Source organism: Lissotriton helveticus, chromosome 9 (assembly GCF_964261635.1).
Source record: "Lissotriton helveticus chromosome 9, aLisHel1.1, whole genome shotgun sequence".
In the NCBI taxonomy this organism is placed as follows: domain Eukaryota; kingdom Metazoa; phylum Chordata; class Amphibia; order Caudata; family Salamandridae; genus Lissotriton; species Lissotriton helveticus.
In genome coordinates, this window is record NC_136070.1 from 622,855,367 (window position 1) to 622,869,639 (window position 14,273).

Consider the following 14,273-nt stretch of genomic DNA (forward strand, 5'->3'; position numbering starts at 1 on the left):
TTTGTTGTCACTCATATTGATTTTTTCTAGTATGCGCCACGTGAAGTCATTAGGACCATGGCCATGGTCTAAAAAATGCTTCACAATAGGTGCTGTTGTTTTTTTAGTTCTCACCGCAGAACGATGTTCAGTCAGTCGTGTCTGGATGGCACGAGATGTTTCGCCAACGTACCCTAGCCGACATGGGCATTCCAGAAAATATATAACATTGGAAGTTCTGCAATTGAACATCCCTTTGGCGCTAGTAGTATAGCCATTATGAGTGAACGATGCACCTGCATGAATATTGGCGCAAGATTTACAACTGGAACAGGGAAAGGTACCTTCTACAGGGTTGTCTCCTATTAAAGATTTCTGTGCTGAATGTTGAGAATTTACACAGTTTTTCATTCTTGAATGGACAATATAATCTTTAATATTTTTGTTTCGCCTATGGGCAAACAAAGGTTTTTCCAATTTGATTGTACCATTACTGTTTAAAATGTGCCATGAGGAGTTGATTACTTGTTTCACTTTAGCATCTACTGTGGAGTGCCGTGTGATACAAACTAATTTGTTCGCTTCTTTTGGGGGCTTAGATCTCAGCAAACAATCTCTGTCATAGTATCGAGCTCTTTTATAAGAGTCTCGTACTAATCTGTGGGGATAGCCTCGGTTTAAAAATTTCGATTTCATCTCTGCTGCCTGTATATCGAAGTCTTGGAGATTGGTGCAGTTCCTCCTTACTCTCAAAAATTGAGAAAAGGGGATGCTTTGTTTCTGATTCCTCGGATGAAAACTGCGGAAATGCAAAAGCGTATTCCTGGCAGTCGGTTTTATAAAAAGATCTACTTTCAATTTTCCTTCTTCATGGAAGATCCAGATATCTAAAAATTCCAACTTCTCAGCGCTAATGTGAGAAGTAAATTTAAGGTTAGGATCGCAAGAGTTCAACCATACTAAAAAATCATCCAAGGATGATCTCCCATCGGTCCAGACAAAAAAAATATCGTCTATATATCTGGACCAATGGGAGATTGACTCAAAAAAAGGCGCTACTTCATTGTAAATGTGTCTAGCTTCAAATTCAGCCATATAGATGTTTGCCACAGATGGTGCCACTGAAGCCCCCATGCTGACTCCTTTGGTTTGGCGGTATAATCTCTGTCCAAACTCAAATATATTCTCAGTGAGCACCATGTGGAGACATTGAAGCAGAAAGATCTTAGGACAAGGTACAGAATAGAGGTCAATGAACCATGCGACCGATGACAGAGCTTCTCTAATCGGGATATTGCTATAGAGAGACTCAATGTCTAATGTAACAAGGAGATCTCTGGACGGGTTAAAATTGATGCTCTCTACTCTATTAATCATCGCTCCAGTATCTTTAATGTAAGATGGAACGTTAGGTATAAATGGACATAAAAAGGTGTCCACATATTTAGAGAGTCCCTCTGTGGGAGTACCAATCGTGGACACGATCGGTCTATATGGGGGATTTTTCTCATCTTTGTGAATCTTTGGTTGACCGTAAATACAGGCAGTCTTCCCTGCGTTAGTATTTAGGTAATCATACTCTTTGGTGTTTATATCTCCATTCTCTAACGCCTGGGTGGTTAGTGTCCGTATGTCCTTAGTTATTTTGTTAATAGGATTATGCCTTTCCACTTGATAAAATGTTTGATCTTCTAACATTTTGAGCATATTCATCTCATATGCTTTAGAGTCTAGAACTGCTATGCCTCCACCTTTGTCGCAACTTTTGATTACGATAGATGTATCTGAGGCAAGATTATGAAGGGCAGCATGTTCTAATCTATCCATATTATAAATGGGTTTTGGGATAAAGCGAAGTGTTTGCTCCAATTTTTTAAGGACAACTAACTCAAAGGCTGCTACCTCCGGTCCTATCTGATCTAGAGAAGGGCTGAATGTAGATGGAAGTCTAATGGTTGCTGGTTCTATAGGTACAGAATCAACTAGTTCGTTTTGAAAGTACTTTTTTAGTCGAATTTTCCTAAAGAACGATATTATATCGCTATATAATTCAAAGACGTTCGTGCCACAATGGGGTACAAATGACAATCCTTTTGATAAGACTGAATTAATTGCAGCAGTAAAAGCTGGGATAGATAGGAATAGGGTGACCGAGCTTAGGCGACAGTACAAGGGTGTTATGGCCCAGGCCAGGTCAGACTGGGATTGGGACAGATGGCAGGACCTCTCTCTTGCCCTTGGAACCAATGATTCTAGGAGATTTTGGTCACTAGTCAACATTGGCTCAGGAGAACCCAAAGCTGCAGTAGAGCCAAATATTGCAGCCCCCATGTGGGAAACCCATTTTGGTAAACTCTATGAAGACAGTTCTGATGATACCAACGCTGTGACCGCCGCCCTTCTATCCCTCCCTGGTGACGGATTGGAGTTCAGTCTCGGGGAGGTGGTCAGTGCTATAGATAGACTGGCGCTGGGTAAAGCACCGGGACTTGATAAACTGCCTGGTGACCTTTTTAGGTCCCAACCAGAGATTTGGGCCCCATATCTTTATATTCTTTTTAATTCTATTGTACGAGGCATGGCGATCCCCTGTACTTGGCTGGGGGCAGAGATAGTTCCCATCTTCAAGAAGGGCTGTCCTCTCCTCCCAGCCAACTATAGGCCGATAAGCCTCATAGATGGGCCTCAAAAACTTTTTTCCCGCCTCATACTGGACCATCTCCTGGACTGGATGGAGGACAATGACATTCTAAGCCCCCTCCAGCCTGGCTTTAGGAAAAACACGTCCACTATGGACCAGATCTTCCGCCTCCTACTCCTCTATTGGAAATCAGTGAGGATTGAGGGTGGAAGGCTGTACATGGTGTTCGTGGACCTGAAGTCAGCATTTGACCTGGTGCCCCGGAAAAAACTTTGGGAGGTTTTGAATGAGATGGGAGTCCCCACCCATCTCCTACAGGCCATAATTAGACTCCATGAGGGCAATTTTGCTCAAGTTCGGTGCGGGAGGGGAGGAGTTTTATCCAAGAGGTTCCCTGTCCTAAGGGGGGTAAGGCATGGTTGCGTTTTGGCGCCAACACTGTTTTGCCTTTACGTTAACAACGTCCTGACCCACTTAAATAAGGTCAGGGACAATGATGCCCCTTTTTTGGCGGGCAGAAGGGTGGCGGCTATCATGTTTGCCGACGACACCCTCTTGCTCTCCAAATCCCTAATGGGTATACAGCGGATCCTGGACGGATTTGGTCTTTTCTGTAGACAGTATGGTCTGGAGATCAATACAGGGAAGACCAAATTCATGATATTTAACCCCCCCCCCCCCTACGACAAGACCTAACCCCACACTGAGCTCAGTAACTTTGGAGAGGGTAAAAACCTTCCAGTATTTGGGCGTATTGTTGCATGAGAATTTATCCTGGGATCCACAGATATCAAGTTCACGGTTAAGGCTGTCACAACTGTCCGGGGCAATTTTGAAGGTTACAAACACTTCTACCTACAAACCTATAGCCCCTGCAGTTGAAATGTACAAAACACAAGCCAAGTCGGCCGCACTATATGGCAGCGAGCTGTGGGGATTCAAAGCTGGAAAAGAGTTGTCTAGTGTTGAAAATAACTTCTTGAGACGCCTTTTGGTCCTTCCGCGTGGTACACCTTTGCTTCCTCTACGACTAGATACGGGTCTACCTCCCATATCGGACGACCTTGAGTTAAAACCATTAAGATTTTGGCATAGGCTTTGGTCTACTAACGAGCTCAAACATTATAGGCAAGATCTTCTCCATGTTATGAATTTAAATCATAATGGAAAAATTCCATGGCTATCCTCTGTAAAGCAGGAATTGTTTCGGTTGAATCTCCAAGAGTTGTGGGAGGCTCCTGAGTTGGGTTGCCAAAGAGTTTCCCGGAAAAGACTTGTAGAACTTCATAGGGAAAAAAGTCTTGCCTCCCTTATGCTTGCACCCCGCATTGGGATTTTAACTGAACGTTTCCTGGATTCCAAAAATTCTTATTACTTCGAAAGTTTTATGGACATCATCTTCACGATTCTGGCAAGAAAGCTATTTATCCAATGGAGGTTTGGCACTTTACCTATTTAATCCTTCACGTGCAAGTGGGCCAATGGGGGGGATAAAATATGCCCCGGTTGTAGCAACTGTGAGGAGGAGGAATCTCATGTTCTCTTCTTTTGCCCAGCCTACGAGAGACCAAGGAAACATTGGCTAGTGCCTCTGTGTAGGAATCTGGGCGTAAGGAGCTATGTGAACTCGCTCAGAATACTGAAAACGGACTCCTCCCCTCATATTGTATTCGCAGTTGCTAAATTTTTAATGGCCATGTGGCACATTAGGAGCAAACTACTTAAAGTATGATTATCACAGGATTTATTGCCAATTTAACTCAAATGCCATTGAATTTTTTGACTAACTCTACGGGCAGTGGTTGTTCCTTTATATATCCTTTCCAAGTATGTCTTATGTCTTAAATTTATGGTATAACTAAAACGTTTCTATGCATGTTTTTATTTATTAAGCATGTCTTAATTTGGTGTTATTTAATAATGTTTTTATGTATGTTTTTATGCATCTTTTATGGCCTAAATGGCCGAAATAAAGAATTTTTGGATTGGATTGGAATATCAAAGTCAGTAACTTTGAGTTACTCCAATAAACAAATCAAAAAACTCTGGGATAAACCTTCAGTTTAATCTACAATCCCCATATGACTATGCATCATGCAGTAAACAGATGTGCACCACTGTTCCCAGAACTCCCCACGGGCTTTCTGCCATCAGAGGAAGACCATGCACCCAGACAGTATATGACTGGGTGCTGCACCCAGTGCATAGACAGGCATCCTCACAGGGTGAGGATTCTCGGATTATGGTCACCTAGATAGGTGTTCTGCAATCAAAAGGAGCCATCACTGGCTTGATAGCAGCAGAGTTGTGGAATTTGGCAGCAGAGAATGATGTCAGGCTTATTTTTCCGCACGCTTAGCCAATGCCAAATTCTGAAAAAAAGAGTCACGCTACAGCCTATGAACTACGCTTCCAAATATGTGACATTCTCCATTAGATACTAGTGCAGATTTACAATCTAAGATGAAGTGTGAGTCTTTCCCATAATGCCAGTTCCTGTTTAATTCATGTATAAGCGAGGCAATAAGGAGAGGACTATGTGTCAAAACACATTTGTTCCCTATTTTTAATTCCATTCATCATAGCACAATAGTTTCTTTATGTTTGTCCTTAATTCTTGCCTTACTGGTAACAGATTACTTTCAGATTCTTCTCCTGGATTCCTTGGCTAAATGTGTCTACTTTCCTGATGTCAAGCAAGAGACTGGTTCCATTCTTATCTGCTTATTCTAACTCTTCATCTTCAATCAAGCATTATCAGATTGCCAAGGAGGATCTTTACTTTAATAATTTTAATCCTCCTTTCTGGACCTTCTTAAGGTGGCTGCGAAGAGTCACCATTCCTCAGGCATCCAAGAAGAAACTAAACATACCTTGACACAGATAAACACATAGGTTGCAAAAGAATTAAATACGAGCTGAAATACAGAGGTCTACAGCTACACTTCCTGTAATTCTGCTAGTAAGTAAGGTACCAATCATCATCTTTAATCAATTATAATCTCTTTGGAACGAATGTCATGGAGACTGGGTGGTCCCTTCAACAGAAAATTCACAAAAAGTCAGCTCAGCTAGAAAGAATGAGCTTTTGAAGGTCAAATCAATAACAAACAAACCATATCAGATAGCTAAAATCCTTAGACCCAAGTAGATTCAAACATTGAAGGGAATATTGGGCAAACATAAAATGCGAAATCTGACCAAATACTTTACTAGCTTGAAACTTGAGGTCACTATCATATCTAAAGCCAGACCACTAAGAGCAAATGAATTGTTTAATAAAAACAGAGCAGATTATGTCACAGAAGCAGAATAATAAGTTAACAATGTAGCCCACAACAAGAGATTGCAATGTAATCCCATGCTTAACCTGGCTCTCTCTTCAGGGTCATGTGCACACTATTTGCATTCACCTTTCCTGTGTTCTTAATCCATTTTTGTTGACTCTTAGGACTCTGTGCGCTTTACAAATGCTAACCAGAGCTAAAGTGCTTGTGCTGTCTCCTTTAAACATGGTAAAATTGGCTTACACCCAATTGGTACATTTAATATACCTATATGTCCCTAGTGAAGTGAAACTACAGGTAAGTAGGGCTTGTAACTTAAATGCTACTAGTGCGCCTGCAGCGTTTATTGTGCCACCTACTTAAGTAGCCCTTTAAAACCTGTTTCAGGCCTGTGCGTGCAGTTTTAGGCTGTCATTTCGACCTAGCAAAATAAACCTTTTGCCAGACCTAAACCTTCCTTTTTACCCCATAATAGACCCTAAACAGCCCTTAGGGCAGAGTGTGTTATATTTAAAATGTTGGGCATGAGATTTTAAGCTTTACATATCCAAGTAGTGAAAAACTCTCAAATTCGTTTTTCACTATTGAAAGGCCTACCTCTCCCATAGGATAACATTGGGTTACCTTATTACAGTTATTAGGTGGTACATTTTAATTGGGAACTGGTAGAAAAGTCATATTAGGTGTTTGGGGAATTGTTGTTTAAAACACTCTATGATGATAAATTCAGATTTGAATACACAATTCTGAAAAGGTCACCTTTAGAAAGTTGACATTTTCTTGTCCTACCCATGTTCTGCCTGCAGCCTGTTTCCTTGGTCACATGACCAAGTGGTTGGCTGTTGGCTTTGTGTATTCCTTCCAGACATCCACACAATAGAGGGTCTGGGTGGTGGCAGGATGGGCCATCCTAAATTGATGAGGGGAGGAGCTGTCACCTCTCACACATTCACTTCAACGTTATAAAGAACAAGGGGAACCCATGGATATGAAGGGCATGGGGTGTGTAGTATTATAAAGGAACAGTGGTCTATCATCAGTATATGTAATAATAATGCAATGGTAAAACAAATATGTCTAGGCCTGGGCGCAGTTCCCAGAGTTTTGCTGCGGAACTCCGCGAAGTTACCAAATAACTCCCCGAAGTTCAATGAGTGGTGGTGTGCAGTGCAAACTGCAGTTTGTGCTGGTATTCCTGCAGCTCGGGTAGAAATTCAACCCGAGAGGCAGCTCGTGCTCCCGAACGGTAAGTTCGCGAGCGGGGAAAAAAACTCTGCTGCATATACTGGAGCAGAGTTTTCTGCAGTCCGCGGACTGCGGTGTGCAGAAAACTTCGCAAACGGAGCGAAGTTCACTGCCCAGGCCTAGTTATGTACATAAATGTTGTCTATTAGACAGATTGTAATCTTTTCTATTAAACAATATCATTAAATAGGTGGGTGAAAACACAAAGGAAAAACTGTTAAATTAACTGTGAGAAGCAGACACTAGTATGTGACAGAAATTAAAAAAAAAGATTAGTCACAATTAAGAACAGCACTTCTGCCCTTCTGTACATTACTATAAACATAATAGTATGGTAAGGTGTGGGAGTTGACGATGTTTATATCTTCACAATAATATAAGATCATCAACAGGACATTAGAAATTCATGTCCGAGGTGTGTCATGGATGGAGAAATCCAGCGGGCCCATCGATTTCCTTTAATACTACCCAAACACTCCCAGAAAACACCCCAATATCCTCGGGCTATGCTGGTCCACTTTGGGAACTTCCTCCTACGGGAAGCCATCTATGATCTGGCAAGGCCTACAAAGCAGAGGCCACACAAAGACTTTATGTTCTTTGCCAGACCAGATTTTGCCCATGCCACCGTTGAGAGAAGGTGGAGAATGAGACAATTATTTACGCCCTTTGAGAAAATTGGAGCGACAGTCTTCCTACAAAATCCGGCCCGATTGAAAATAGTATATAAGGGATCAACAAGAAGCTTTTTAAGCGAAATCCAAGCCGAAGCCTACCTGAGGGAAATTTCAGAGACTGGGAAAGGAAATTTGAAAAAATAATGACAAAAAAAAACCAAAAGAAATAAATAAATAAATAAAAGAGGGGAATTGACAATTCAGCAACTAGCATGGGGAGCAATCAGATGGGGTGGGAGAGGGGAAAAACTTTAAATAACTGAGAACTAAAATATGTTTTATATAATTTGATTTCTCATAAAACCTCAGGGTCAATGTCTAATTTCATAATTGACCCCACCCACTCGAATCAAGTATACAGGGCCAGCTCACGGGGTGCTCTGAGGCGCTCAGACCACACAGACGCCCACACCTGGGTACCCGGGGACCCAGGAAGCCTCATAGGATGGTAAGGGGGGGAGGGGCGGGGCCAAGGGAGGGGTTGAGGGGAATGGGGGGGGCACAAGACCATGGGATTTCGAGCACAGGGAGGTTGGAAAAGACATTGCGAAGGGGTATAGAGATAGACACAGACAAATATACAATTATGAGGACATTAGGCAATCTATAATAGCTCTAACAACAATATGGCTACACTAAAAATAGTCTCACTTAACATATGTGGCCTCAACGATATTAAAAAAAGACAGAAGGTCGCAGTGGGGTTGAAATCAATGGAAGCTAACATCGTCTGTATGCAAGAGACACACATTGAAGGATCTCAGCAATATTTGCTTAAAACACTGGGGTATAAACTTATTATTGCTTCAACACAGGGCGTACGAACTAAGGGGGTGGTGATTTTAGCAAAAGGGGGCGGGCTCCAATTCAATAGAGTGTTGTCTGATAAATTCGACAGATGGGCAATTGCTGAATGCCTGTATAATAGTGGTACCAGATTGACACTTTGCACCATCTATGGGAGCGTTTCAGATGAACCAGAGATGCTGATTGATATATCCAACAAGCTAACACACTGGCCCCTACCCCTCATCATCTGCGGGGATCTCAACTTACATCTGCCAGGGGATTGGACAATTGGTCCTGATTACAAATATCATGGTAGGAAACCAAGAGTTTTCCAAGCACTAAAAGATTTGTGCATTGTACATGGTCTAATAGATGGCTGGCAACATAATCATAATGGAGAACCCGGATTCACCTTTTATTCATATCCTTATTCCCGACATGCACGGCTAGATTATATGCTTATGACGAACTCATTGAAATCTTTGTGTTCGATAGAAAAACTTCCACGTGTACTGTCGGACCATAATCCACTAATGCTGAATTTACTATGCACCCAGACTAGCCGTCCATTTATGAACTGGACATTTGAGAGGGCATTATTGAAGAATGAAAATTATTGTCAACACATGAGGGGGTGGATCCCGGGATTTATCGAGGACAATTTGGGTAGTGCGTCTATTGCAATAGTGTGGGACGCCCTGAAGGCCGCCATAAGGGGAGAGACACTGCAATTTTCAATCAGATCAAATAGGGAAGGTAAGCTCCATATGGCAGCATTACAAGAAAATCTAAGTAAAATTGAGAAGGACTTAATTATAGCAACACAACAGGGCCAGGCGATAGATAATGTTTTGACCCAGGTAGCAGTAGCTAGGAACCTTATATCAGAAATATTTGTGGAAAAAGCCATCATCAAAGCCTCATTACAGAAAGAGAAAGTATATGAGCTAAGTGAACAGGTTGGACATCAATTGGCAGTACGTATAAGAGAGGAGATATCAACAGGCACTATAAAAGAAATTCAAGATCCAAGATTAGGTTTAACATCGGAACCATCTGAAGTGAGGGTATCGTTCCAGAGATTTTATCAAGATCTATACACAGAACCTACTGTGGGGCTGGGGGACCCTGATGTATATCTAAATACAATCCCAGGGACTAGATTTGAAAAAGAAGATCAGGATATACTGGATGATTTACCTACTTGGGGTGAGATTCTCCGTTCTTTAAATTCGCTAGCTAGTGGAAAGGCGGCAGGATTGGACGGGATCCCAACAGAATTCTACAAGAAATTTGCTGACCAACTAAAAAGAATAATGGCAGCACTCTTCATTCATAATATCCAGGGGGAGAGCCCACCGGCCTCATGGTCAGAGGCTAAGATTGTGGTGTTCCTGAAAAAAAATAAAAACCCTCTTGACTTAGGATCTTACCGTCCTATTACATTGATCAACGGTGATTCCAAAATTTACTCGATACTTTTAGCAACTAGACTTGCACCAAAAATAAATAAAGTAGTATCATATTACCAGCATGGGTTTATACCAGGAAGGTCAACAACTGACCATATACAACGAGTAATCTCTTTATTTGATTACACGGAGTCAACAGGAGACCCTATGGCGCTTATCCTGCTGGATGCAGAGAAGGCGTTCGATAGGGTCTCCTGGAGATTTTTATGGGCTGCAATGTCTCATTGTGGAATCACCAACAGATTAATCAAGGCTACCCAAAGGCTATACAATATTCCAAGCGCCAGGGTATTGGTAAATGGGCTTCTATCGGAGAATTTTGCGATTTCAAGAGGGACAAGGCAGGGGTACCCTTGCTCCCCTCTCCTTTTTGCAATTTACATTGATCCATTCATCCGATGGCTGGAGAACCTTGCATCAATCCCCCCGATTCAAATACGCAACCATAATACTAAAATCTTAGCATACGCCGATGATATCGCGCTTGTTACTAGGGATCCCAATCTAGCTATGCCTGTGATAGAAGAAGAGGCATATCGGTTTGGGCTAATCTCGGGCTATAAATTGAACTCCAATAAAACTGAGATTGTTCCTAATAACAAAATTACGATGAGAGACTCAAGAGTGACCAAGGAGGCCGTATATTTAGGTGGTAAAATAAACGCGAAAATTGGAAATATCGTTGTGAACAACATAACCCCTCTGATATTACGTACTAGGAAACAGCTGATCCAACAGAATAATTTACATCTCACTATTGGTGGTCGCTGTACTGTGATCAAGATTATTTTTTTGCCGCGTTTTTTATATTTCTTTCGAACTATTTGTCTTGAGTTTCCTCCCCATATTTTCAAAACTATAGATTCTATGTTTTCTAGCTTTATCTGGGGATATAAGAAACCCAGACGGGCACTTAAATGGCTTATGCTACAAAGGAGAGAGGAGGATTTTCCCTGCCTAATTTTAAACTTTATTATTGGGCCACCGTTCTAAAATACTGTGTCAAAATGATCTCACAAGATCAAACAAGGCTACCGATCCCGACCCCGCAAGAAATTATACTAGGAGAAGAATGTACTGGCTGCTTCTGGCGGCATGTAAATGATAGCTATTTTAAGAAAGTTAAGTTCAAAACTATTGCGGGGGTGTACAAAGTGTGGAGCAATGTACGTAGGCTCTTGGGGTTTGGGAGATACTCATACTATACTCCAATGAGTCTTAATAATGATCTACCAGAAATATTTCTGGATAGCTGTATCAACAGATGGGTCGCGGCGGGAGTGGTACAGCTGGGCTGTTTTTACACATCAGAGGGCTTTAAGATGTTTGAAGATCTACATGTAGAATATAATATTAGCCACAGGGATTTTTTTTAAGTACCTGCAGGTTAGAGATTTTTTGGCAAAAAAAATTGGCGGAAGGTGCCATTTCAGGAACAATCAACTGATTGATAATCTCAGTAAAAATAACACACCTAAGATTGGGGAAATATATGAGTCCCTGAATTCAGTCTTTCCAGATGATTTGAATAAACAGTATTCTTTTTGGCAGATCAAATTGGGAGTACAGCCTACTATTCCCCGCCGCGCATATGAATTAATCCAAACATCATTAATGTCGATAAAACTACAAGCACAATGCTATAAAACATTCTTTTGTCTATATTACACACCTGATAAAATTGCAAAATGGGCGACAGGGAAGGGCACCACGTGTCCACGTTGCGCATTATTTGGGGCTGATATTACACATATGTTTGCAACATGCAACACGCTAAATATTCTGATCAAAGATATATCTGAATTCTTGTCTGAACTGTGCCAAATAAGAGTGGACATTTCAACTGAAGAAATTATGTTGGGGGTAGCAAACTGTGAACGGAAGGAAAATATGCAAGGGTTGATCTTTGTGGGCATGGCAATCCTCCGACTCTGTATTGCTTCTTCTTGGCTCGATCCCAATCCCCCTACCTTCCAACAATGGAGGGCTAGGCTACTAGCGACCTGCAGCCTTGAAGTTGCAATTTATAAAAATAAAGGATCTAACAAAAGAAAAAAGGGCCTGCAGATCTGGGCACCGTTGCTGCAGTGGATTCAGAGACTTACATAGGCTGCCATATATCTATTATCTCGTATTACTATCTATTCATCATGATTTAACTGCTGCCTCTGCATATGTCCTAATGAACTTTAATGTATTAACCACAGACCCATGAATGTAATATGTCTTTTCGTATATTATTGGTCTTGGGGGTGGGGGGTGGGAGGGTGGAATTTGTGTATATAATGGAAAATGGTCAATAAAAAGATTTAAAAAAAAAAAAGAAATTCATGTCCGATAATTGTGTACGCAATGGTAAAAAGAAATATCTAAAAGGAGGAGGGAAATAAGGGGAGAGAAGTGAAGAGAAGAGAAAAAGAGAAAATATTAGTTGCCAACCATTAGAAGGTAGGTTGATACCCCATCTGTCCATGCTGGAGGAGTGGATGCATTAGATGTTCAGGATCAGGCATACGTGGGTCCCATGCATGTGGCATTAAAACTTGTCAGTGGTCCTGAGGTGGTCCAACAATAAGGGGACTGACCGTACCTCAGTGAAGCTGCTCACAGGAGAAGGAGGGTTGAAATAATTGATAGGAGTTGGTAGCGTGTAAGCTGCTATGGGGGAAGAAACAGTGCAGGAATATAGGATAAAAACAATACAAGAACCAGCATCACGGAGCCTGCGCGGGCGCGTGCCGGACGATCTTATTGAGTAGTAGCAGCAATCTCATATGCTCCAGCCGTCACAATGGTGCAAGCGGCTGTTCTATCTGAAGCAGTTACGATGAAGAGGAATAACATGAGGGCTGTGAAAGAGAGGAGGGACCCTGACAAATGTGCTATGTTGAAAATGAATATTATTCACCCTGACTTAAGAGGAAGAATAAGAGGACCAGAGAGTCGCGGTCCCACAATTAAAAACATTTTGTAATTTCACAGAAAATTACTATGTACATATGAGAGGGGGTTTCAGGTACTTATACAAGGGAAAATATGCATTGAGTGCTCACAGTTACAAATTCGACCAGTTGGCAACACATTTTTTCACTTTTTCTATTTTCTTCTCTTCTCTCTTTCATTGTGTATACAATTTTCAGGCGTGAATTTCTAATGTCCTGCTGATGATCCTATAATTTTGTAAGGATCAAAACATCGTTGACTCTTGCACCTTGACCCTACTATAATGTTCATAGAAAATAAAGGGCAGAAGTACTGTTCTGAATTGTGACTAACCCATTTTTTTATTTCTGTCACATACTAGTGCCAGAGCCTCTGAGTTCATTTAACTGATTGCTGTTTGTGTTTTCCCCCACCTATTTAGTGATATTGTTTAATAAAAAAAGATTTTAATCTGTCTAATGGACAACATACATGGGCATAATCGTTTCCAATTATATTATTTATTACATGTTCTGATGAGGTACAAGTGTTACTTTATAAGACACTGCCTCAGCTCACACACAAACAACTTCACACTATCCTATTGTGCCTTCAGAGGCAGGAATTTCCAGACACATCTGTTGGGGGAAGACTCAGACATTTATTCCACTTCCACATAGGGACCAGGTATAAAAGAGAGACCCTCAGACCCACTTTTCAGTACACTCTTGGACAAGGGTGATACTAGAGGAGAAGACCTGCCATGCTGCCTGAGGACTACCCTGCTGCATAAGGCATGCCCTGCTGTCTGAGAAGGATGACAACCTGCACCCTTCCTCCCAGGCTGAAGTGACTCCGGGGTCAGCTGATTGACCTCCTGTTTGGAGCTGCAGGTACACAGCAAGCTCCAGAGGTCTTGCTGCAGGTTCCCAGTTGACCTGCTACACTAGGCCTGCCTGTACCTGCAATTTGACCTGCCTTAGCCTTGGTGGCCTCTGTTAGAGTGAGGTTCTGAGGTTACAATTAATCTATTGAAGGCTGTCAATTGGTGAATACTACAAACACATAACCCCCTCTTAATTTCAGACATTTGTCAATAGGAATGATTAACTTGAATGCCAGGTTAATTATGTTGAGTCTGTGCTGGAAAACCAATCTAATTGGGCTTTATCAAATTTCAGCATATCAGTGGTGTATTGACTTACTTCAGAGTAAACATGATAATATAACTTAATTCCGTGGGATACTGAGAAAGAGAACA

At 41.6% G+C, this 14,273-nt stretch overlaps 1 protein-coding gene across 1 annotated transcript in view; it reads left to right on the top strand.

Moving 5' to 3' along the window:
• Nucleotides 1-14,273, top strand: part of LOC144781701 (cytochrome P450 2C16-like) — a 369,430-nt gene that overhangs the window by 332,217 nt on the left and 22,940 nt on the right. The window lies entirely within an intron of this gene.